The sequence below is a fragment of the Pleurodeles waltl genome, chromosome 4_1 (genome assembly GCF_031143425.1).
Source record: "Pleurodeles waltl isolate 20211129_DDA chromosome 4_1, aPleWal1.hap1.20221129, whole genome shotgun sequence".
Taxonomy (NCBI): domain Eukaryota; kingdom Metazoa; phylum Chordata; class Amphibia; order Caudata; family Salamandridae; genus Pleurodeles; species Pleurodeles waltl.
The window spans coordinates 736693766-736718944 of record NC_090442.1 but is presented as its reverse complement, the minus strand read 5'-3'; positions in this window follow the sequence as shown (position 1 = coordinate 736718944).

The following is a 25179-nucleotide window of genomic DNA, read 5'->3' as shown; positions in this document are numbered from 1 at the left end:
TATCGGGAGACTTGGGGGAACGCTGGGTGGAAGGAAATTTGTAGCTCCTCTCAGATTCCAGAACTTTCTGCCACAGAAATGTGAGGAACATGTGTTTTTTTAGCCAAATTTTGAGGTTTGCAAAGGATTCTGGGTAACAGAACCTGGTCCGAGCCCCGCAAGTCACCCCTCCTTGGATTCCCCTAGGTCTCTAGTTTTCAGAAATGCACAGGTTTGGTAGGTTTCCCTAGGTGGCGGCTGAGCTAGAGGCCAAAATCTACAGGTAGGCACTTCGCAAAAAACACCTCTGTTTTTTTCCAAAATTTAGGATGTGTCCACGTTGCGCTTTGGGGTGTTTCCTGTCGCCGGCGCTAGGCCTACCCACGCAAGTGAGGTATCATTTTTATCGGGAGACTTGGGGGAACGCTGGGTGGAAGGAAATTTGTAGCTCCTCTCAGATTCCAGAACTTTCTGCCACAGAAATGTGAGGAACATGTGTTTTTTTAGCCAAATTTTGAGGTTTGCAAAGGATTCTGGGTAACAGAACCTGGTCCGAGCCCCGCAAGTCACCCCTCCTTGGATTCCCCTAGGTCTCTAGTTTTCAGAAATGCACAGGTTTGGTAGGTTTCCCTAGGTGGCGGCTGAGCTAGAGGCCAAAATCTACAGGTAGGCACTTCGCAAAAAACACCTCTGTTTTTTTCCAAAATTTAGGATGTGTCCACGTTGCGCTTTGGGGTGTTTCCTGTCGCCGGCGCTAGGCCTACCCACGCAAGTGAGGTATCATTTTTATCGGGAGACTTGGGGGAACGCTGGGTGGAAGGAAATTTGTAGCTCCTCTCAGATTCCAGAACTTTCTGCCACAGAAATGTGAGGAACATGTGTTTTTTTAGCCAAATTTTGAGGTTTGCAAAGGATTCTGGGTAACAGAACCTGGTCCGAGCCCCGCAAATCACCCCTCCTTGGATTCCCCTAGGTCTCTAGTTTTCAGAAATGCACAGGTTTGGTAGGTTTCCCTAGGTGGCGGCTGAGCTAGAGGCCAAAATCTACAGGTAGGCACTTCGCAAAAAACACCTCTGTTTTTTTCCAAAATTTAGGATGTGTCCACGTTGCGCTTTGGGGTGTTTCCTGTCGCCGGCGCTAGGCCTACCCACGCAAGTGAGGTATCATTTTTATCGGGAGACTTGGGGGAACGCTGGGTGGAAGGAAATTTGTAGCTCCTCTCAGATTCCAGAACTTTCTGCCACAGAAATGTGAGGAACATGTGTTTTTTTAGCCAAATTTTGAGGTTTGCAAAGGATTCTGGGTAACAGAACCTGGTCCGAGCCCCGCAAATCACCCCTCCTTGGATTCCCCTAGGTCTCTAGTTTTCAGAAATGCACAGGTTTGGTAGGTTTCCCTAGGTGGCGGCTGAGCTAGAGGCCAAAATCTACAGGTAGGCACTTCGCAAAAAACACCTCTGTTTTTTTCCAAAATTTAGGATGTGTCCACGTTGCGCTTTGGGGTGTTTCCTGTCGCCGGCGCTAGGCCTACCCACGCAAGTGAGGTATCATTTTTATCGGGAGACTTGGGGGAACGCTGGGTGGAAGGAAATTTGTAGCTCCTCTCAGATTCCAGAACTTTCTGCCACAGAAATGTGAGGAACATGTGTTTTTTTAGCCAAATTTTGAGGTTTGCAAAGGATTCTGGGTAACAGAACCTGGTCCGAGCCCCGCAAGTCACCCCTCCTTGGATTCCCCTAGGTCTCTAGTTTTCAGAAATGCACAGGTTTGGTAGGTTTCCCTAGGTGGCGGCTGAGCTAGAGGCCAAAATCTACAGGTAGGCACTTCGCAAAAAACACCTCTGTTTTTTTCCAAAATTTAGGATGTGTCCACGTTGCGCTTTGGGGTGTTTCCTGTCGCCGGCGCTAGGCCTACCCACGCAAGTGAGGTATCATTTTTATCGGGAGACTTGGGGGAACGCTGGGTGGAAGGAAATTTGTAGCTCCTCTCAGATTCCAGAACTTTCTGCCACAGAAATGTGAGGAACATGTGTTTTTTTAGCCAAATTTTGAGGTTTGCAAAGGATTCTGGGTAACAGAACCTGGTCCGAGCCCCGCAAGTCACCCCTCCTTGGATTCCCCTAGGTCTCTAGTTTTCAGAAATGCACAGGTTTGGTAGGTTTCCCTAGGTGCCGGCTGAGCTAGAGGCCAAAATCTACAGGTAGGCACTTCGCAAAAAACACCTCTGTTTTTTTCCAAAATTTAGGATGTGTCCACGTTGCGCTTTGGGGTGTTTCCTGTCGCCGGCGCTAGGCCTACCCACGCAAGTGAGGTATCATTTTTATCGGGCGACTTGGGGGAACGCTGGGTGGAAGGAAATTTGTAGCTCCTCTCAGATTCCAGAACTTTCTGCCACAGAAATGTGAGGGACATGTGTTTTTTTAGCCAAATTTTGAGGTTTGCAAAGGATTCTGGGTAACCGAACCTGGTCCGAGCCCCGCAAGTCACCCCTCCTTGGATTCCCCTAGGTCTCTAGTTTTCAGAAATGCACAGGTTTGGTAGGTTTCCCTAGGTGCCGGCTGAGCTAGAGGCCAAAATCTACAAGTAGGCACTTCGCAAGAAACACCTCTGTTTTTTTCCAAAATTTAGGATGTGTCCACGTTGCGCTTTGGGGTGTTTCCTGTCGCCGGCGCTAGGCCTACCCACGCAAGTGAGGTATCATTTTTATCTGGAGACTTGGGGGAACGCTGGGTGGAAGGAAATTTGTAGCTCCTCTCAGATTCCAGAACTTTCTGCCACAGAAATGTGAGGGACATGTGTTTTTTTAGCCAAATTTTGAGGTTTGCAAAGGATTCTGGGTAACAGAACCTGGTCCGAGCCCCGCAAGTCACCCCTCCTTGGATTCCCCTAGGTCTCTAGTTTTCAGAAATGCACAGGTTTGGTAGGTTTCCCTAGGTGGCGGCTGAGCTAGAGGCCAAAATCTACAGGTAGTCACTTTGCTAAAAACAGCTCTGTTTTCTGTGATATGTCCACGTTGTGTTTTGGGGCATATCCTGTCGCGGGCGCTAGGCCTACCCACACAAGTGAGGTATCATTTTTATCGGGAGACGTGGGGGAACGCTGGGTGGAAGGAAATTTGTGGCTCCTCTCAGATTCCAGAACTTTCTGCCACAGAAATGTGAGGAACATGTGTTTTTTTAGCCAAATTTTGAGGTTTGCAAAGGATTCTGGGTAAAAGAACCTGGTCCGAGCCACACAAGTCACCCCTCCTTGGATTCCCCTAGGTCTCTAGTTTTCAGAAATGCATAGGTTTGGTAGGTTTCCCTAGGTGGCGGCTGAGCTAGAGGCCAAAATCTACAGGTAGTCACTTTGCTAAAAACAGCTCTGTTTTCTGTGATATGTCCACGTTGTGTTTTGGGGCATATCCTGTCGCGGGCGCTAGGCCTACCCACACAAGTGAGGTATTATTTTTATCGGGAGACGTGGGGGAACGCTGGGTGGAAGGAAATTTGTGGCTCCTCTCAGATTCCAGAACTTTCTGCCACAGAAATGTGAGGAACATGTGTTTTTTTAGCCAAATTTTGAGGTTTGCAAAGGATTCTGGGTAACAGAACCTGGTCCGAGCCCCGCAAGTCACCCCTCCTTGGATCCCCCTAGGTCTCTAGTTTTCATAAATGCACAGGTTTGGTAGGTTTCCCTAGGTGGCGGCTGAGCTAGAGGCCAAAATCTACAGGTAGTCACTTTGCTAAAAACAGCTCTGTTTTCTGTGATATGTCCACGTTGTGTTTTGGGGCATATCCTGTCGCGGGCGCTAGGCCTACCCACACAAGTGAGGTATCATTTTTATCGGGAGACATGGGGGAACGCTAGGTGGAAGGAAATTTGTGGCTTCTCTCAGATTCCAGAACTTTCTGCCACAGAAATGTGAGGAACATGTGTTTTTTTAGCCAAATTTTGAGGTTTGCAAAGGATTCTGGGTAACCGAACCTGGTCCGAGCCACACAAGTCACCCCTCCTTGGATTCCCCTAGGTCTCTAGTTTTCAGAAATGCACAGGTTTGGTAGGTTTCCCTAGGTGGCGGCTGAGCTAGAGGCCAAAATCTACAGGTAGTCACTTTGCTAAAAACAGCTCTGTTTTCTGTGATGTGTCCAGGTTGTGTTTTGGGGCATATCCTGTCGCGGGCGCTAGGCCTACCCACACAAGTGAGGTATCATTTTTATCGGGAGACGTGGGGGAATGCTGGGTGGAAGGAAATTTGTCGCTCCTCTCAGATTCCAGAACTTTCTGCCACAGAAATGTGAGGAACATGTGTTTTTTTAGCCAAATGTTGAGGTTTGCAAAGGATTCTGGGTAACAGAACCTGGTCCGAGCCACACAAGTCACCCCTCCTTGGATTCCCCTAGGTCTCTAGTTTTCAGAAATGCACAGGTTTGGTAGGTTTCCCTAGGTGGCGGCTGAGCTAGAGGCCAAAATCTACAGGTAGTCACTTTGCTAAAAACAGCTCTGTTTTCTGTGATGTGTCCACGTTGTGTTTTGGGGCATATCCTGTCGCGGGCGCTAGGCCTACCCAAACAAGTGAGGTATCATTTTTATCGGGAGACTTGGGGGAACATAGAATAGCAAAACAAGTGTTATTGCCCCTTGTCTTTCTCTACATTTATTCCTTCCAAATATAGGGGTGTGTGTAAAAAAGACATCTATTTGAGAAATTCCATGTAATTCACGTGCTACTATGGTCACCCCGGAATTCAGAGATGTGCAAATAACCACTGCTCCTCAACACCTTATCTTGTGCCCTTTTTGGAAATGCAAAGGTTTTCTTGATAGCTATTTTTTACTCCTTATATTTCAGCAAATGAATTACTGTATACCCGGTATAGAATGAAAACGCACTGCAGGGTGCAGCTCATTTATTGGCTCTGGGTTCCTCGGGTTCTTGATGAACCTACAAACCCTATATATCCCCGCAACCAGAGGAGTCCAGCAGACGTAACGGTATATTGCTTTTGATAATCTGACATTGCAGGGAAAAGTTACAGAGTAAAAAGTAGAGAAAAATTAATGTTTTTTTCACCTCAATTTCAATATTTTTCTTTTTCAGCTGTTATTTTCTGTAGGAAACCCTTATAGGATCTACACAAATGACCCCTTGCTGAATTCAGAATTTTGTCTACTCTTCAGAAATGTTTAGGTTTCTGGGATCCAGCATTGGTTTCATGACCATTCCGGTCACTGACTGGAAGGAGGCTGAAAGCACAAAAAATTGCACAAATGGGGTATGCCCCAGTAAAATGCCAAAATTGTGTTGAAAAATTGGGTTTTCGGATTCAAGTCTGCCTGTTCCTGAAAGCTGGGAAGCTGCTGAGTTTAGCACCGCAAACCCTTTGTTGATGCCATTTTCAGGGGAAAAACCACAAGCCTTCTTCTGCAGCCCCTTTTTCCAATTTTTTTGAAAAAAACGAAATTTTCATTGTATTTTGGCCAATTTCTTGGCCTCCTTCAGGGGAACCCACAAAGTCTGGGTACCTTTAGAATCCCTAGGATGTTGGAAAAAAAGGACGCAAATTTGGCTTGGTTAGCTTATGTGGACAAAAAGTTATGAGGGCCTAAGCGCGAACTGCCCCAAATAGGCAAAAAAAGGCCTGGCACAGGAGGGGGAAAAGGCCTGGCAGCGAAGTGGTTAAGGTGAAAAAAATGCAATACACTGACATTGTATAAACCGAGGGTGGGGGTGACAAGGCATCTATGTACATCAGGGAGTTCTACTATACTTAGTCATCCACACACTTCTATTACAGTACTTTGCGAGATGCCTAAAGAGTATGTAAGCAGGAAATGTATACACACTCAGGTAGAAATATAAGATACAGGCTTAGGGCATCCATAGGGTATGTAAATTGTAGATGTGTATAATTTAAGTGGTGAGTGAAAGACAAAACATCTGTGGAACCTCTGGATAGGGGAACACAACATAAAGGTCTTCAGGTGAAAGATAAGGGGTTCTGATATTCTGATCTTAACCGAGGTTCCATGTCAGAACAGAAATATATTAGCTAAGCCTCAATCTCCAGCAAATGGTTGTAGGTAGCTCAACAGGCTATCTGAAGTTCCTGAACACATGATGTATAATCGCTTTCAACATCAGATTACATGTACTGCTCCATACCTACAGCAAGGCCTACCTGTGGTTGACACGAGTCCCCCAGTGTTGTGCTGGCCCATGCCTACTGCAGTATTAAATCATCTTGTGGAATGTTGAGAGTGGTCTGTGATGTCACAATTAGACCCAGGATTACAGTGATGCTCAATTATGAGTTATCTTTGCTCAGTTTCTACCTGGTAAAGGGCTTTGCATCGAGTAGGATCTGTGCCCATTTTGGTGCCCTAGAGGGCCCTTGGATGTTTCTCCACAATCTGGGGATACAAGGAATGATCTGGCATTCTCAGAATTAGGTTCTCACAAACTGAGCAGGCACATTTCGGCGTGGGAAATACTATAATGGATGGAAGGGATATCAGCACATAAGGAGTGGGGGAGTTTCGCCTCTCCGTGCCTTGTGAACCAACTCAGTTACTTCATCATCTTATACGATAGAACTAAGTTATAGAGTTGAAAATGCGCACACTATCACATCACTATTTCAGGAAACAGCCTACCATCATAGCCACTGAGTACCCTTACGGGTAGTCTTAAACTGGGGTGAAAGCATAAAAGTATTATCGCTGAGCTCTACCTCACTGGTTTGAGATTTCTAGAGGCAATGTACCAAACAGTTTTGCCCTCACTGCACCTTCGTTCCTGTCTCCTGGAATGCTCTGTGTTTCAAGAAACCTTGCTCTATTGTTTTTTTTTTAATAGGAGGCATCCGAGACATAATAGAGCAAATGTGGAGCGCCAGTGGTTATGTAAACAAGTAGCGTGTTACTGGTGCATGTGTCTTATGGTAATAATGCTTCAGCGTTGCCTCTGTTTAAGACCAGACTTTCCAGGTGCATCCAGTCCTAGGTATCTTTCTGCAAGTTCGCTACAACTTGTATTCTGATCCCTCTTTCTATCTGCAGATTCCTCACCTTGTGAATAATCCCAAGCGTGAAGACTGGATGTGAAAACTTTAAAGCAGTATTCCTGTGCGCCAGTAGGTTGTGTTGTGTGGCTCTGCATCAATATCATTCGGCTCCGGAAGGGACAAGTGGAGTTTTATAAGCAGCACCTATGCATGCTGACGTCAGTTCCTTTTTTCCTGCACATTCAGACAAGGATCTGAAGCTACTAGTTAGTCTTTTCAAGACTTTTAAAAAAAATTATTCTAGTGTGCAAGGGAAAATGTCACCTCATAAAACACCAGGGTGTTTTTTTTTAAAACCTTTATTTTCCAGTTTTTGAATAAACAGCAAACATACAGCAGTGAATAAAGTATCAGATACATATCTCTTCAGGTAAAGCACGGGAAAGTACCTCAGTAAGCAATCAGTAATCATACGAGTTTTGATAACCGAGCCAGAAGCCAAGCCCTCCCCACATTTAGACACCTTAGTCTCGTACATGCCCCTGTATTTAATCTCTACCCACTGCGTTCCATCCTCCCCATCCTCTGTCTTGCTGTTGCTATTGGAGGCACCTGCAGAGGTCTCCAGATTCAGGAGTTTGTCACAGAGGTCTCTCCAAACCTGAAGGTCCTCCACCACCTTTTTGCCCCATCTACTTAACTTCCTATGTGATTCTTCTTCTAAAGCCAGTTCCTTAATATCTCTATGCCAACGATTTCTACCAGGTAATCTTTGTCCCATCCATGAGATGGCAGCCCAGCGCCTGGCTAGCACCAGCAGCAACTGCAGAAATTTGTATGCCATCTTTCTCCCTTTTAGCCGCCATATGTTCACCAGGAAGCCACACGATGGTGCGAGTTCCAGGTTTTTATGCACAGTCCTCTTTAAGTCTGTTACCACTTCATACCAATACCTAGGTACCTCCCAGCATTCCCATGCCAGATGTAAGAAACCTGCACAAATATATCTGCATCTAGGACAGCTGTCTGATCGGGAGATGGACATTCTGTGGAGGTCTCTAGGGTCTCCTTGAATGATGTAAAGGTCTCCCCAGGGTACAGGTCTCCAAGACTGTTACAGCCACCTGTGCTGCAATCCTGAAAGGACACTTCTCCATTAATTGTCAGATGGGTTTCAATATTGGGATTGGGTGCTCATGATGGGATGGTACTTTAGCACTTTTTGGGCAAACCGTTGCCAGATGGATGATGTGACTTGCACCATATGCGTGATATACTGTGGGAGTCCGGCCCCTTCCATCAGGAGCTCAGGTAGGCGCTCTACCGCCACTCTCCCCGACAATAGGCGCTTCTTCCAATTGACTTCGGTATCTAGCCAAAAGGCCGCATGCTGTAGATGTGCTCTGTTGCAATATAGGCCAAGGCTAGGGGCCTCCGGTCCCACCTCTTCATACATCTTCTCCAGTATCGACAGGGCCACCCTGCAATGCTTTTCTGCCCGCAGGAGTGATATGAGTAGGGAGTCCAGTGGCTTGAAGACCTTTGCTAGAAGTGGGCATAGCAAATTCTGTAGCACGTACAGGCACCATGGAAGCAGCACCATCTCGGAGATGGCTAAACAGCCCATCAGAGAGAGGGGGGAATTGAGTTCCAGAAAGGGAAGGAGGACCTAAGGCCCTATCCATATTAAGGCTAATCTGTTGCGCTGCCGTATGTGCTACTTTGATGCCTAGGTATTGATACTGAACCGTTTCCCAATGCAGGCCCAGGGATGGCAATTCTTCTACTGGAATCCCCAATAAAGAGGCAAGCAGAAACAGTAAGGACTTGGCTCTGTTAAGCCGAAGTCCCGAAAGAAGTCTGAAACCCTCCAGCAGCCGAAGTAACAGTGGCACGGAAACATGAGGGGAGGACATATAGAACAGGGATCGTCAGTGTAGAGTGAAATAATATGTTGCACATCCCCATTAGCCCTGCATCCCCTGGCACGTCCAAATTCCCAATACCTCTATTCTGAGTGCAAACAAGAGTGGGCAAACCTGTCTTGTACCATGCCCCAGTGTCCATACCTCTGAGCAAGTATTCCCCACCCTAACGCTCTCCCTTGGCTCAGAGTAGAGAAGGTGTACTCAGCCGCAGAACTGTGGAACAAACCCTAAAACCCGTAGCACCTTGAGCAAGTAACCCTAGTATCAAATTGAAAAATGCCTTTTCCAAGTCAATAGCGACCAGCGCCATCTCTTCTTCACAGCCCTGGACCTAGTGTAGTACATGGGATAGTCGTTTCAGGTTCATCCCAGTGTTGTGTTCTGGAATGAAGCCACACTGGTCTTCATGCACCACATGGGTCATATGTGTGTGATCAAGCAAGCATCTTGCATAGTGCTTTTCATGCCGATCTAAGCTCTTCCAAATTTACGGGGTCCTCTAATGCTTCTACTGCCACTGGACTAAGTTTCGGGATGTCCAGCCCTTCCAGTAACTTTGTGTATTGCTGTGTCTTAATACCCGGGTCAGCAGCATACACTTCCTGTAGGTGCGGTTTGAAGGTTTACACCATATCCACCGTTGAGATGACCTTGTATCCCTCGGGAGTCATTAGATGTGTTACAAGTGGAGGGGCAGTCTCCCTACACAGAATCCAGGCTAAGAGTTTGCCCAATTTGTCCCCTTCCTGGTGCAGTCTCTGTCGGTATTGTCGTAAAGTATTCTTATCTAGCCGGTCCCAAATGTCTGCAATTGGATGACAGATTAGATATTCCCGACCATGTGCATTAGGGCATCTCGGGCCTGCATCTGATAGAAACTTCTAGCTGCAGATTCCTTACCTTAGAATTCCCTGGTGTCAGCTTAGAATCCGGAAGTTTTCTGCTGGTCAGTACCCTGCGCACGCCGTCGGGTGGCGTCATTCAAATCTGCGTGCGTCATCCGGCTCCGCATGGCGTGGTCAGCCTCGTTAAAGCCGTCTGTGACATCACGGTCTTCCATATAAGCACCACCCAGGCGCGCGTACGTCAGTTGTTTTCCTTCTGCACTGGTTAAGTGCAGATCCAGAAAGAGCTATCCCTTTTCTTCGACGATTGTCGAGGATTTTCGCTTGATTGTTTAAACATGTCTTCCAGAAAGACAGGATTCAAACCGTGTGGTGCATGTAATTGCACCATGTCAGTTACGGATCCCCACAGAGTGTGTCTCTGGTGTCTGGGAAAGGATCACAATTCAACATTGTGTTCCGACTGTCGAGACATGGTTCCGAAGGCCTTGAGGGGGAGATCCCTCAAACTTCTAGCGGCCCGACAGCCGTCTTCGGTCGGTGCGACTCCAAGGAGGTCACGGTCCCGCAGTAGGAGGAGGTCGCGGCACGGCTCCCGGAGCCCCAAGTCCTCTTCCTCGCATTCGAGGTCATCTGATCCTTCAGGTACGAGGCACAAGAAGAAGAAGAAGTCCAAGCGGACTTCTACTTCACCATGCCCGTCGGCCGATGAGGCATCTAAGGAACGTCGACGTTCCGAGCCCGGTTACGTAGAGCCGTCGCCAGGACCGACTCTGCGTCTTTCCCCTTTTCCGGGGACCGGAACGACCCCCGCTCAGATAAAAGAGTTTTACGAGGCTATGTGCCTTGTTTTTGAGGGCTGCACCCTCGGGTGGGTCTTCGGGCCCCACGGGACCAGCGGGGCCCCCTCAGATTCGACATCGGCCTCAGCACCTTTGGGGACCCCAGGATCCGATAGCGAATCTGAACCAGCGCCAGGTCTGACGTAGACACTTCTTCCACCACCGGCGCCCACTGGTGGTAGCCCCATCCTCATTCTGGATGATCCGGAGCGACGTCATACGATGCCGACTCTGACTTTGACAGCGCCGATTAGGCTCAGATCATTGCCTGAACCTTATTATGAACAGCCAGGCACAGGAGAGGAGTGGGAGAAGTCTGAGGACCCTTTAGAGTGTGAATTGGAGCAAAAACAGGACTGGTATGAGGATCTAGGGGAAGCCAGTGTACTGGACACATCTCATGCTCTCTCCTCCTAATGTGGCTAAGGGGGATGGAGCTTCTTATGCTATGGTGGTGCATAGGGCAGCTGAGGTCTTGGACCTAGACTTGCCCACAGTGCCAGTCAGGACGATTCTCCTGACAGAGGTGCTTCAACTGGGGGTGGCTACATCAGAGTAGATGTTGCCCTCCAATGAGGCCTTAACGGATATCCTTCTGGGAACATGGTCCAAACCCAGCAGAGGGGCTCCTGTGAATAGGACAGTCGGCCGCCGCCATAGACCTGCTCCAAATGGCCCTAGTTTGTACCCAACACCCCACTCCGAAGAGCTTGGTGGTCCAAGCCTCCACTTCCTGTGGTGCCTTCCCTTCCGCCCCTCTAGACAGGCAATCCAAGAGGCTGGACCAACTTGGAAAGAAGTTGTTTTCTTCCTCCAGCCTGGCATTGAGGTCAGTAAACACCACTTGCCTATTGGGCCATTTTTCCCATACTTTATGGGATACGGTGGTACAGGTGCTGCCCCAGGTCCGGGGGGCGTACAGGACACTCTCACCTAGGTTGTCAAGGATGGGAGAGATGCAGCCAAGTTTACAATCAGGTGTGGATTGGACACGACCGACTCGCTGGGTAGAACGATTGCGTCGACAGTGGCCCTACTGCGCCACGCCTGGTCACGTTCTACTGGCTTTTCGGGGGATGTCCAGTCGAGTTTGATGGACATGTCCTTTGATGGCTCTCACCTTTTTGGTGAAAAGGCAGACTTAACGCTTGAGAGGTTCAAGGATTCTCGAGCCACGGCCAGATCCTTGGGCCTCTCAGCGCCAGCTCGACACCAGTCTGTCTTCTGTCTCTTTCGAGGCTTCGGAAGGGGCGCAGTACCACGCCAGCCACAATTCAGCCACGCCCTCCAACTTCACAGCATCCTGGGAGAGGACGTGGTTGTGGTACCGTCAGACCCAGAGTGTCTGGCCAGTGGTCAGCCACCACACAGTCCTCCTCCACAGGGCCCAAGCCCTCCTAGTGTGGTTCTGCAAGACTATGGGGGTTATTCTAACTTTGGAGGAGGTGTTAATCCGTCCCAAAAGTGACGGAAAAGTGACGGATTTACCACCAGCCGTATTACGAGTCCATTATATCCTATGGAACTCGTAATACGGCTGGTGGTATATCCGTCACTTTACAGTCACTTTTGGGACGGATTAACACTCCTCCAAAGTTAGAATAACCCCCAATGTCCGTCCAGTTGGAAGGAGGATTCAATTTCATCTCCCTCACTGGCATTCCATCAAAACGGACAAAGGGGTCTTGCAGATCATGTGGAAGGGCTATTCCCTCCCCTTCCAGTCTTTTCCTCCTTCTATCCCTCTGATAAAAGAATGGCTGATGGAGGACCATTTGGTTTTGATCCGCGAGGAAGTTATGTCTCTCTTGGCCAAGGGAGCTATACAAAGAGTCCCGATGTCAGAAGTAGGCAGTGGTTGGTATTCCCGCTACTTTCTGATTCCCAAAAAGAACAAGGGCCTTCGCCCTATCCTGGATTTAAGCGATGTCAATCTCTTCCTCAAGAAGGAGAGATTCAAGATGCTCACTCTTGCTCAGGTCTTGTCTGCCCTAAACCAAGGAGACTGGATGGTAGTGTGGACTTGCAGGATGCATTTGCCCCTCGGGTGTTCACCACAGTGATGGCAGTGGTGGCAGCTCATCTGCGCACGTTAGGGATTTCAGTCTTCCCCTACCTAGAAGATTGGCTGTTGAAGGCTCCAACGCCCCAGGCTCTCATCACCCATCTCTAGACGATGGCGAACCTCCTGCATTCGCTGGGGTTCACTATAAATGTTCCAAAGTCACACCTGACTCCCTCTCTAAGGCTCACTTTCATCAGAGCTGTTCTGGACACAGTGCAGTATCGGACCTATCCTCCCGAGCAACGAGTCCAAGATATTCAGGTTATGATACCGATGTTTTGGCCTCTATCCTGGATTTCGCGAGACAGACTCTGAGGCTGTTGGGACTCATGGCTTCCAGCATCCTGTTGGTCAAGCATGCCAGATGGCATATGAGGACTCTGCAGTGGGAACTGAAGTTCCAGTGGGCACAGCATCAGAAAAATCTTATCAACATCATTCAGATCTGGGAAGGAACTGCAAAAGATCTGCAGTGGTGGTTAGTAAACTGCGATTGGGTCAAAGACAGACTCCTCTCCCTTCCCTAACCAGATTTCACAGTAGTGATGGATGCATCACTTCAGGGATGGGGCAGCCATCTGGGAGAGGTGGAGATCAAGGGTCGCTGGTCTCTGGTGGAATCCGGGCTCCATATCAACTTGTTGGAGCTTCGGGCGATCCGGCTAGCATTAAAACTATTTTTTCCTGTTGTGAAAGGGAAGGTAGTGCAGGTGTTCACAGACAACACTACTGCAATGTGGTACTGCAACAAGCAGGGTGGTGTGGGGTTGTGGACCCTTTATCAAGAGGCTCTGCGTCTCTGGATATGGCTGGAACAGCAGGGCATAACCCTGGTGGTTCAACACCTGGCAGGTTCTCTGAACGCCATGGCAGACAAACTCAGCCGGCGTTGCTTAGCGGATCACGAATGGTATCTCCATCCAGAGGTGGCGCAAGGACTCTTTCAGCAGTTGGGAGAGCCTTGGTTAGATCTGTCCCCCTCTGCAGAAAGCGTGCAATGTCAGCAGTTTTGCACGTTGGAGTTTCCAAGGGGGCTATCTCTAGGCGACGCTTTTCGTCGCGAGTGGAGTTCAGGCCTCCTGCACGCCTTTCCGCCCGTACCACTTCTGCCCAGAATTCTCAAGAAAATCAAGAACGACCAGGCCCAAGTAATCCTAGTGGCTCCGGATTGGGCACGGAGAGTCTGGTATCCATAGCTTCTCAAAATTAGCATCAGTCCTCCAATCAGGTTGCCTCTTCGGGAGGATCTTCTGTCGACGCAGCAGCAGGGGAAAGTTCTCCACCTGAACCTGTCAACTTTGCAACTTCATGCGTGGAGGTTGAGCAGTGACAGTTGATGGTTTATGACCTCCCTTCCGAAGTCTGTGATGTCATTCTGGCAGGCAGGCATCCCTCATACTAAGTCAATTTACGCCTGCCGGTGGAAACATTTTGTTTGGTATTGTACAGAGAGGTCTACTGATCCTCTTTCTTCTTTTTCTGATATGCTTCTGTTTATTCTATCACTCACCCAACAGGGTTCCTCCTTAGGGACTCTTAAGGGCTATCTTCCTGCCTTATCGGCTTTTCCACGCTTGCCCGACCAACCATCTTTGTTCAAGTCTCCCATTGTAAAGAGATTCTTAAGAAGGCTTGTGCATATGTTTCCACCTGTGCCTTTTGTGATGCCCTAATGGGATCTTAATCTAGTACTCACTTTTCTAAAGTGTGCTCCTTTTGAGCCTTTCATAATTGTGCTCCCTGGCTGCTCACTATCAAAACAGCCTTTTTGGTGGCGATCACATCTGCCAGGAGAGTGAGTGAGCTGCAGGCTTTATCATCGAAACTGCTGTATCTAACGATAAAGTAGTCCTCAGAACACATGCCTCTTTCCTCCCCAAGGTGGTGACCCCTTTCCATCTGGGTAAAAATATCACCCTGCCCACCTTCTTTGCGCCACCGCATCCCTCTAAGGAAGAGTAGCGTCTCATTCGGCTGGACCCAAAAAGAGCGTTATCATTCTTCCATATAAGCACCACCCAGGCGCGCACAAAAGAGTTCCGGGTGGATGACCAACTCTTTGTGGGGTACGTTGGTGCAAAGAAGGGTCGGGCAGTACAGAAATGATCCATTTCGTGCTGGGTCGTTCTCTGCATAAAGATTTGCTACGCTTTGGCTCAGAAGCAGCCTCCAGAGGGCTTGAGGGGTCACTCTACCAGAGGAAAAGCTGCTACCACTGCATTGGCTTGTGCCATTCTGGTACTTGACATCTGCCAAGCGGCAATGTGGGCTTCCTTGCACATGTTTGTAAGACAGTACTGCCTGGATAGCCAGGTGAGGAGAGAGGGGCATTTTGCCTGCTCAGTCCTGCAGGACTTCCTGGTGTGAAATATATCCTCGCGACCCACCACCACCAGGAGTTATAGCTTGGGTATCTATTCTAAGGTAAGGAATCTGCAGCTAGAAGTCTATCAGATGAACAAGTTACTTACCTTCTGTAACAAATTATCTGGTAGAGACTCCATCTAGCTGCAGATTCCTTACACCCACCCAAGCCTCCCCGCTCAGCGGATATATACGTCATGTTTCTATATTTTTGCCTTTCTCAAGGGCATGTCTTTTTCTTCAAACAATCAAGCGTAAAACAAAATGCTTATTGGTTCTTCCATGACTGTGCGCTACTGGCGTGGGAAGTTGTGGAAAAAAACTGACGTACGTGAGCCGGGGTGGTGCATATATGGAAGACCGTGACATGACAGACGGCTCCAACGATGCTGACGACGCCACGTGGAGCCAGACGACGCACGTGGATTTGAACAACGCCACACGACGGCGCGCGCAGAGTACTGCTCAGCAGACAACTTCCGGATTCAAAGCTGACACCAGGGAATTCTATGGTAAGGAATCTGCAGCTAGATAGAGTCTCTACCCGATAATTAGTTACCGAAGGTAAGTAACTTGTTTGTGCAAGTTCAGTTTCTCCCCTAAGGAGCACCAACTGCAATTTCTGGCGCACTCCATAAGTGAGGCTCAAACAAGTGCCCCTCAACACTGCATTAAGGGCATCCTATTCTGTGGATCTAAGTGTCGTGGAGCCCCAGTTCGACTCTATGTATCCTGTAAGAGTGTTAGATAAAGCCTCCAGACCCTCTGGGTCTTCCAGAATGTCTACTGCCATCTACCACATTCTTGTCCCCCGATCTGCTGCCCCCGCCCCACTCTATCCTGCAATTAACAGGAAAGTGATCAGATAGGAATCAAGCCAAAGGAGTAAACTCTACGTCTTCCAGGCAGGGAAACCCAGCTATCAGAACCCCTGTCCAGTTTACTGTGCATACAATGTGTTATTCAGTGGCACATATATACAGTTTGCATGGGGTGTTTCAGTCTCCAGACGTCTTGTAGCCCAAGGTTTTGTGTCACGCGGGGACAGCCTCTGTCATGTTTGACTCCATACCGTCCCTTAGGGCTGTCCTATCCAGGTGGTTTTCTAATACACAATTTAAGTCTCCCAGCTATATCAATAGCAAATCGAGGTCTTGAGCCAACAGGTCCTACATGGCATGAAAGAACCCCGGATCTTCATTGTTGTAGGGGATCAGTAGGGATAGTGGTAGGCAATCTAGTGTGCCTTTTAAAAGGACATACCAGCCCCCCACATCTGGCTCGGTATAAGTGATGGAGAACGGGACCCCAGAGGCCACCCAAATCAAAGTACCTCTAGCATACGTGGAGTGAGAAGAGTGATATAGCTGACACCGCCATTTTGTTTGGCCAGTCGCTGGGCCCCTACGGTATTAAGATGTGTTTCCTGCAGGCATGCAATGTCTATTTTGTATCTCTTCAGGAAGGTGAGCATTCTGTAGCATTGTACCTATGTGCCCAAAACCCTAGCATTCCAGGTGAAGACTTGAAAATCACCCTGCATCATCAACTAGAAATGTCAATGTCTGGCGCCTCACCTCCCACTTTGCCCCAGTACTATTCAAATGCTGATTAACAATACAACCCAAACAATAAAACCAACCAACCCCTCTAACCCACCAACAACCAAAAATAGATAAACCATAAAGCTACTGATGCCCACCTGATGCATGTGCTAAGAGTAGCAACGCTACTCTGCCTATCCAATGGGGACTTGTTAACTTTCATCCAGAAAAGCTCTCAGCCAGCCATACACCATCTTGCACTTCTAAAGTGACATCTCCCAATCGTATCAAGGGTGCCAGGTAAGTTAACGTGTCTAGGCTGTGCTGTAAAAGACATGGCTTGCACTCATCCTCACTTTGGAGCAGGCATTCATAGTAGTGACAGTTACCTCCCTACCAGAGTCTGAGCCAGTTTCCACAACTGCCCTTCAGGCATTCACCTGGCCCCCCCACCCCACACTACCATCTAACAGACCACTGACTTCAGTTTTCAGCTGCTGCCATGTGCCACCTCTAGGGTGGCCAAAGAATACGGCACAGTGCTTGCCAATGGGGCCGGGCCTCCAGATTGTCCTGAGGCATCTGTATTTTGTTCTCCTCTACCGTCACCTGGGAGAGCATGGTATTCAACTGCATAGTTCAATCTTCTCCAATCATCACTTTCTGGGAACCCAGGGGTGGGAGGTTTGGATTTCATCTGCTTTTTGGTCATTAATGGATATTGTCCTGGGGCAAAGCCCCTAGTATTGTCTTTTGCTTCCACCATCAATTGGGGTCTCAGCACCGTCCCAGAGTTTTAGCCACTCCCACACTTCCTCCAGACTATCGAAAAAGTGTGCTCTGACCTGGAATATAACTTTTAGCCTTGCTGCATACAGCAAGATGTACCGCAAATGCGTAATTTTTGCTTGACTCCAATAAACAATTTAGGCTGCTCCTGGACCTTCTTTGTGTAGTCCGGGTAGATTGCTATTGTGTTGTTGCCAGAGTGGGGGTTCCTTTGCTCCTGAGCCGTTCAAAGGATGCAGTTCCTGTCACAGTAATTAATTAGTCGAACAATAATGGCCATTGGGCGCCCCCGGTAGCGGAGGAGGCACCAGCACTCTGTACGCCCTCTCCACGAAAAACAACTACAGATTCCGGGGTTTCAGCTCAGTTTGTATCCAGTTTGCATAACAGTCCAAGAATTGTTCCACTTTCTCTGGAAACCCCAATACTCTGATGTCACTCCGGCAAGAGTGCCCCTCTGTCTCTCCTCCACTCGTCTTGCTAGCTTTGCAGTTACGGTCTTCATCTTTGCCATCTACCACTTGAGGACCTGTTGGTCTCCGCAGCCATGACTTTGTGTGCCACCTTTCTCAGGTCCTTCTGGAGGAGGTACAGATCTATGGACACTGATTCTATTTGGTGCTTGCGAGCTGACCAGGATCCCTGGATGGCTGCCCACAGTTCTGCCCTTGAGGGCTCAGCAAGCCCCTCAGGAGGGTCCTCTGCTTCAGTAGCATAGCTTTGACACATTATCGTTTGGGTGGGACGTTGTGGAGTGATATATTGGGTGATGGTATTGGAGTCATGATTGCAGGCCATTTTATCCATTCCCATAGCAGTAATCTGATTGTGAAGTCTTTACTAGACCTGCTGTTGCCGCTCTTTCAGCACCTCATTGTGTTCAGGCCCCCTTGCAGTAGGTGGCATCACTAGTGCGTCCTCCAGGTAGGTGAAGAAGAGCCAGCCCCAGGCACTGGCCGCATGAAACTCTGGCTACAGGGGCAAAATATTTAGTGTCCTCACCGCCAAACGATGGTCCACTGCAATCATTCCATGACCCAGGCCTGCTGGTCGCTGCTTCCACTTCCAAATACATTAGCTCAGGGTGGCCTTTGTCACAGGGGGCTCTCCAGTAGGGTCGCTCCCCAAAGCAGTTAAGGCCCCAAAGATCCAAGTATGCCCCTCAGGAAGTTGTTCCCAACTCGCACCCCCATCCCCCAAAAAAGCACAGTCTTTTCACGAAGAGCAGGGGCTCCCGGACAGACTCTCACTATAGCTCAAAGCGTGGGGCGGGGGCTCTGCTCACACAGAGACATGAATAGTCCAATTGTCTCCAATATTAGCCTGCTTTGCAAAGGGCAGTCCAAAGTCGCAGTCTAATGGCAGTCAAATCGGGGCAATACCACTCAATCTTCTTCGGGGTGCTGTGCCCCCTTTGTCTGGGCAATCCTCACCCCACTGGGCAGGTGCACCTCTATAGGGGACCAGCCAAAAGCTCACCTTCCATTGCAGGGGGGCCCCGGGCTCCCATCAGACTGTCTGCTCCTCCTGCATGTTTCAAGAGTTCAGCAGGGCAATCTGGGGGAGCAGGTCCAGGAAGCTCACTCCCACTGGTAGTCGGGGTCTTCCCAGCATATCAGGCTCCTCAGAAGTCGGGCACCGCAGGGGCTGCCACCTGTAACACCACCCTCAGAGTGGCCTCTGCATCAATCTCCCAGCGCCATAGGCGGAGCACTTGGTGCACCCCGCTAGCCCCCACAACCAAGGGCACCAGGGCTCCCTGGCATCAAATGATGGCCTCATCTGGGCCACAGCTCTCCACAATGACTTGCTGATCTTCCTGGTGTGGAGATATCAGATGGGAGGCTTGGGGCATTGCGGACGGCACTCTGCTGCTTCTAGGCCCTGTCCAGCCTCTCCGCAATGTCAGCCAGGGTGGTGGACACCGGAGTGAGCCCCTTGCACTGATACTCCCCCAGGGCCTCCAACAAGTCGCAGGGTAGGGGATGCAAGGAGTCCCTTCCCAGCAGACTGCCACTTCAGATGGCTTCTCTGTTCAGCAGGCCGCTCCATGTCTCAGGCCCAGCATACAGGCCAGCCGCACCCCCAGGTTTCACCTCACACCCTGCTAACTCTGGGAGCACATTTCATGGCCTCCACTGGGCACCAGCGAGCTGCAGCAAAGACCCCATTGTTAAGGGAGTCAGGATATTTAAGGATTTGGCAGGATTTGTAAGGATTATAAGCTATGCCAGCTGAGAGCCCAGGGGGATTATGTCCAGTCAGCCATGTTCCTAGGCCACCCCCCAAAAACAGGGTTATAGCTGGGTAGGGATTGTTGCAAACAGTTATCTGTGATAGACACCTACAAGGTATGCATATGCTGCCTGGGGGTCGAATACAATTTCAGGGCCTGTGACTACTGTTCCCCAGATGAATCCAAAGGCCATACGGGACCGTTATGCAAAGCTTTATGTCATCAAACAAAAGAAGACTCCATGCTGGGACTGGCCGAGTTTGAAAGGAAGGTCCTATTCTGCTCCTGAAGTCGTTACCACAGCAGATCTTTGCTGAAGGCTTCCGGTAGGTCCCAGAAGAAGCAAAATAAATCTAAGTGGGAATCTGCCCCTTCTCGCCACTCTCAGACTCCAGAGGCGGTGCAAGGGCATCAGCGTGCCATCTGGTCTCACCCCCGATCTCCATCAGAGTGATCCCAAGCCTAGTCTTGATGCAGCATGAATCTTGAAGTCTGTTGAAGATGACACCGCAAGTGGAGGCCTTTAGGGAGGCCATGCTGTGCACTTTTGGCACTTAACTAGTTCCCTCTGGTGCGCCTTTGGGCTGCAAGGATCTGCATGGGATCTCCATTCGGACTACCGACAGCCAGTCCACTCTCCATTGAACGCACTTCAGGTTCAGCACAAGTTCCTCAGACTGCACCACTTGGCAGCGCCACTTCCCTTCACATTGACACTGTTCCAATGATGGAGGAGGATTCTTAACCTAATGTGCTCTTTGGTAGAATTAACCTCAACTGTGCCGTGATCCAACCAGAGCGCAGCCAGTCACCAATCCTTTAGATTCTGATGACGTACCCTTAATACGTAGTAGGGCTTAGACTTTACACAATCTTTTCAGCATTGATTTAGACAATGACAGTTTTGATAAAAGGGATAATTTTGTTCCCCACTATGATGAGAATAATTGGTATGAGAAACTTCAAGATGCCAGTGGCCTGGATACTTCTCCAGATACAGTCCTAATTCTTCTCTTGGCTTTGCCACTCAAGAAAGCTCCTCCTTCATAGCCATTATCCAGAGGGTGACCGGAGTACTGGACCTATAACTACCTACAATGGAAGTGAAGACTAATCTTCTTTCAGGTACCGGAGTACTGGACCTATAACTACCTACAATGGAAGTGAAGACTAATCTTCTTTCAGAGGTACTTTAGCCTAGTTGAGCACCTACAGAACCATTAATACAATTTAATGAAGCTCTCATTAATACCTTCTTGGATGGAACCATGTTCAGGACCAGCAGTGAATAGGCTGGTTGCTTGGCACCATCAACCAGCCTCCTGACTTTCTTAGAAAACACTCCCTACCAGAAAGCTTAGTGGTGCCAGTAAGAGATATCCTAACCCTTCTGCCTGAGTATGACTCTAAACATCCCTACGATTGGTAAATGCCAGGTACCTTCTGGACCTCTAGTCTCAATTCCTATTTGACATGGTGACCCGAGTTTTACAAGCAATTCTGGATGTCTTCCGGGTGTTCCTGACTAGGATGGCCGCGGTGCAGTAAAATTTATGATGCACTCTGGCTTAGACACGATGAATGTGTAGATCAGGCAATGGGCATGAGTATGGTGCTTTGGCATAACACCTGTGTGAGGTCTAGGAAAGTGCCCTTTTTGGCAAGGTTACCATCCCCCCAACCTTTGCCTTATATCGGATGATAATTTGACTGAGTGTGTGCAGGGATCCTGCTAACCAAGCCCCAGCACCTGTGTTCTTTCCTTAAACTGTACCATTGCTTCCATAATTGGCACACCTCTAAAACACAGTTAAGTCCCTTGTAAAAGGTATAAGTGGTACTAAGGGCCCTGTGGCCAGAGAGGGTCCCTAAGGACTGCAGCATTTTATTATGCCACCCTAAGGAACCCCTCACCACTGCCATTGCAGATTGTGTGTGTTGATGGAGAGAAAAAGGTAAAGGCAACATGGCACCTCTCCCTGGGTGCCATGCCTATAAAAAAAACTCTGTGTGGCAGAGGTAAGTCACCCCTCTAGCAGGCCTTACAGCCCTAGGGCAGAGTGCACTATACCACAGGTTAGCATCTAGCTGCATGTGCAATATGCCCCTACAGTGTCTAAGTCCATTCTTAGACACTGTACGTGCAGTGTAGCCATATTGAGTACATGGGCTTGGAGGTTGTCACTACAAACTCCACAGCTCCATTATGGCTACACTGAAGTCTGGGTAGTTTGCTATCAAACTTCTCAGCTCAATAAATTCACACTGATGCCAGTGTTGGATTTATTGAAAAATGCACACATAGGGCAACTTAGAGATCTGTGCCATGAAATTCACCCAACTCTCTAGTGTGTGGCTGGCTGGTCTATACCAGCCTGCCACCACCAGACAAGTTTCTGACCCCATGGGGTGAGAGCCTTTGTGCTCTCGGGAGTCAGGGACAAAACCTGCTCTGAGTGGAGGTGCTTCTCGCCTCTCCCCTGCAGGAACAGCAACACTTGGCAGTGAGCCTCAAAAGCTGCTGTCTTTTGTTTTGCTGACCCAGGGCACTCCAGCCAGTGGAGATGCCTGCCCCCGGACCAAGCCCCACTTTTGGTGGCATGTCGGGTGAGAAAATTAGTAAGCAAGAGAAGGAGTGTCCACCCTAGCGGGGACCACCCCTAACGTGCCCAGAGCTGAGGCGAACCCTGTAGGAAACTAGCCTCTTGGTGCAGTACCTCCCACCACCACTTTTTGCCTGATATTTGATGCTAACTTGACTGACTGTGTGCTGGGATCCTGCTAACCAGGCCCCAGCACTTGTGTTCTTTCCCTAAAACTGTATGATTGTTTCCACAATTGGCACACCTCTGGCAGCCAGATAAGCACCTTGTAGAAGCTACCAGTGGTGCCAAGGGCCCTGTGGCCAGCGAGGGTCCCTAAGGGCTGCAGCATATACTATGCCACCCTAAGGGACGCCTCACCAAAAACATGAACACTGCCATTGCATATTGAGTGTGCTGATGGGGGGAAAAGGTAAAGTCGACATGGCATCCCTCCTGGGGTGCCATGCCCTCAAACCACTGCCTGTGGCATAGGTAAGTCACCCCCCCTCGCAGGCTTTACAGCCCTAAGGCAGGGTGCACTATACCACAGGTGAGGCCATAACTGCATGAGCAATATGACCCTATAGTGTCTAAGTCCATTCATAGACATTATAAGTGCAGTGTGCTCATATTGACTCCACAGGCTGGGAGTTTATCATTACGACTTCCACAGCTCCATGATGGCTTCACTGAAGACTGGGAAGTTTGGTATCAAACTTCTCAGCTCAATAAACCCACACGGATGACAGTGTTGGATTTATTGAAAAATGCACACAGAGGGCATCTTAGAGATGCCCCCTGTATTTCACCAAATCCTCTAGTGTAAGGTGGAAATGCCAGCCTGCCACTAACAGGCACGTTTCTGACCTCATGGGTTAAGAGCCTTTATGCTCTCTGGGGTCAGGACAAAGCCTGTCCTGGGTGGAGGTGCTTCACACCTCCCCCTTGCAGGAACTGCAACACTTGGCGGGGAGCCTCAAAGACTCCTGGCTTCCTGTTACACTGCTCCAGGGCACTCCAGCTAGTGGAGATGCCCACCCTCCAGACTAGGCCCCACGTATGGCAGGAGGTCCAGCAGAAAAATTGGAGTGTCCACCCAGCTGGGACCACCCCCAGGGTACCCAGAGCTGAGGTGAACCTCTCCTGGCAGAATCCCCCAGTCGACTCCCTGGACCAAGTTTGCAGCATCTTTGTGACCCCGGGGTTCCCTCATGGAAAAGCATTGGGCGCTCAATGCTGTGTTTGCACCAGGCCTCTCCTATGCCACTGAGGGTCTGTGTTTGGTGCTGACCTATGCCTCCCCTCAGTGCCGATCTAAAAACCCCAGGTCTGTGCCCTGAAGTTGCAGGTACTTACCTGCAAGCAGCACTTTTCTGGGTGCCCCCTGTCTCCATAGGATTCCATTGGGCTCCCTACATCAACCTTGACCTCGGCACCCGGCCACCCCATGTTGCTGGTAGTGCACTCTTGGTGTCTACCTAAACTTTGTCCCGTGGACACCCTAACTGTGTAAACTGTTTTATCTGTGAATTCTAAACAAAGTGCATTTGATACATACGAGGGATACATCCTTGAAACTGTACTTACCTGCAACAAAGATTCTTTTGGTTCTAGAAATAAAGGAAAAGTATATTTTTGATACATAAAAACATTTGCCTGGAGTTAGTCATTGAGTGTGTGCCTCATTTCTTGACTGTGGGTGTACAACAAATGCTTAGCAGTATCCTTTGATAAGCCTGACTGCTTGACCACACTATCACAAAAGATAGCATTAGTATTATCTACTTTAGCCTCTGTAAAGCCTCTGGGGATTCACTGGACTCTGTGCGCACTATACTGCATTTTGGTATGGTATACAAAGAGCCAGCTTCCTACAAACCCCTTGTTAGAAATGGGGTCTCTAGTTGGCAGAGGTATTCACCTTTGTCTAAATAGGAACCACAATCCTAATCAGGGTAAGTCTAACACAATCCAAATTATCCTGTGCCCACCCTCTGTTAGCTTGGTACTGAGCAGTCAGGCTTAACTTAGAAGGCAATGCGTAAAGTATTTGTGCAATAAATCATACAGTAACACAGTGAAAACACCACAAAAATACACCACACAAGTTTAGAAAAATATAAGATATTTATCTGGTTAAATTAAGGTCAAAACAATAAAGATTTAATAAGCACAAGTTGAGATATCACTTTTGCAAGATTAAAACGAGTCTTAAATCTTAGAAATCAACAGTTGTCTCAGGTTTACCAAAAGTACCTGGTTTGAAACAAAAATAACACTCACTGAGACTTCTGAGGAGGAGATGCGTGGAACAATAGGGTGACTCAGCACAGACGATGTGTCATTTCTTTCCATGCGGCAAAAAGGCTTTCCGTCAGTTTCCAGGAATCAGTCTTGGTTCCTCACTGTGATGCGGGGATCTTTTTGGCGCCGAGGGACAATGCAGGGAAATCTTGGGCGTGCAGGAAGAAGTCGCAGGTGTTGCGTCGATATGGTATGGCGATGCATCGAATTTTCTGTTGCACAGCTGGTGCTGCATTGGTTCTTCACTCCAGAAGTCGGGCTGCGTCCTTCCGGTTCGATGTGCATCGATCCAGTAGGGCTGTGCGTCAAAATTCCGGTCGCAAGGCAGGCGCTGCGTCAAATCTTCACTTGAGAAGTCAGGCTGTGTCATTCCGGTTCAGCTGTGCGGTGATTTTCTCATCGCAAGGCAGGCTGTGCATTGATTTTTGGCGCACAAGGAATTTGCTCAAGAGATGAAGTCTTTTGACCATGAGACTTCAGAAAACAGGAGGCAAACCCTTGGAAAGCACTCCCTAGCAAAGTCAGAGGGCAGGAAGGCAACAGCAGGGCAATAGTCCTTCTCAGCAAAGCAGTCCAGATGAGTCCTTTCAGCAGCCAGGTAGTTCCTCTTGACAGGTTGCAGGTTCAGGTGCAGAAGCATCTGATTTGGTGGGGTCAGGGACCCAGTTTATATACCTTAATGCCTTTGAAGTGGGGGAGACTTCAAAAATTGGT